Source organism: Aptenodytes forsteri, unplaced genomic scaffold, assembly GCF_000699145.1.
Source record: "Aptenodytes forsteri isolate BGI_AS27 unplaced genomic scaffold, ASM69914v1 Scaffold431, whole genome shotgun sequence".
Lineage (NCBI taxonomy): Eukaryota > Metazoa > Chordata > Aves > Sphenisciformes > Spheniscidae > Aptenodytes > Aptenodytes forsteri.
This window is the reverse complement of record NW_008794622.1, coordinates 139,337-140,878: the sequence shown is the minus strand read 5'-3', so window position 1 is coordinate 140,878 and position 1,542 is coordinate 139,337. Positions and strand designations below refer to the sequence as shown.

Sequence of the window (1,542 nt, the reverse complement as noted above, 5' to 3'; positions counted from 1 at the left end):
TGGTCTCTTCTCCCAAGTAACAAGTGACAGGACAAGAGGAAATGGCCTCAAGTTGCTCCAGAGGAGGTTTAGATTCAATATTAGGAAAAACTTTTTCACCAAAAGGGTTGTCAAGCACTGTAACAGGCTGCCCAGGGAAGTGGTTGAGTCATCATCCCTGGAGGTATTTAAAAGACATGTAGAGGTGGTGCTTAGGGACATGATTTAGTGGTGGACTTGGCAGTGCTTGGTTAGCGGTTGGACTTGATGATCTTAAAGGTCTTTTCCAACCTAAATGATTCTATGATTCTATGATTCTGTTCTGTTCTCAACAATGTGTGTTGTCACTGTGGTAGGAAATGCCTGCATGACCCTCATCATTAGAATGGACTCCAAGCTGCATGCTCCCATGTACTTTTTCCTAAAGAACTTGTCCATCTTGGACATCTGCTATTCCTCTGTCATCACTCTCAAAGCAGCCCTGACATTTTCACTGGGCAGAAGAATAATTTCCTACAATGGCTGCGCACCTCAAATGTTCTTCTTCTTTCTCTTTGGCACAACAGAAGCCTTGCTGTGATGGCTTATGATTGCTTCACTGCCATCTGCAATCCATTGCTGTACAAAATCATTATGAATAAAAGACTTTGTGTTTTCACAGTGGTGGGGTCTTATCTGTCAGGCTGCATCAATTGCACCATCCAGACGGGCTTTACATTCAGTTTGTCCTTTTGCAGGCCCAAAGAAATAAACCACTTCTTCTGTGATGTTTCTGCAGTGATGCATGCCTCCTGCTCAGACACATTTGTGAATGAAATAGTAATGCTGGCTCTATGTGGATCAATTTTTGTGGGCACTGCCTTGGTGTTTTTTATCTCCTATGTTTATATAATCTTCACTATTGTCCAAATGCCTTCAGCTGAAAGCAAGTGCAAGGCCTTCTCCACTTGCTCTTCTCACATGCTGGCCATCAGCTTGTTCATTTGGACTGTTTTCTTCATGCTCAGCCTGGGGCCACATCTTCACCTGACAAAAGCAACACCATCTCTACCCTCTATACTGTTGCTATTCCCATGCCAAACCCTTTCATACATCCTCCAAAACAAAGAGGTAAAAGCGTCTCTGAAAAAACAGTCAAAAAGGAAAGGTTTTTTTAGTACCTTTACTAATGATGAGAATGACCACAGTGTCCAATTTGCTACAGACAGATGTTAAGAATGTAAAACAAGGGACATCAGGGCTTGCTTTCAAGAGTCTTTTGTGATTATAGATGGTCAGTGTCACGGATGAAAGCAGGAGGTATAAAAGAAATCTAGGAGAATTAGATCAGAATTAGATGAAGGTGTGGATTCATTTAACCAGATTTAGACATTTACAATCCATCTGAGCTGTAATATAGAGTCCTTTTATAACCATTCAAAAGGCACAAGCATTTTAAAGCCATAATTAATCCAACTGTGTATTAGATATCTAAAATACGACATAAAACTCAGACTCTGGCAGTGCCTTATTTCTATGCATTGGAACACAGGCAGTTCAGGTAGAGACACTGTAAACATCCAA

General features: G+C 41.1%; 1 pseudogene; it reads left to right on the top strand.

The window, feature by feature from the left end:
* Positions 1-1,194, top strand: part of LOC103893953 — a 2,145-nt pseudogene extending 951 nt beyond the window's left edge.
* Positions 1,195-1,542: the final 348 nt, after the last annotated feature.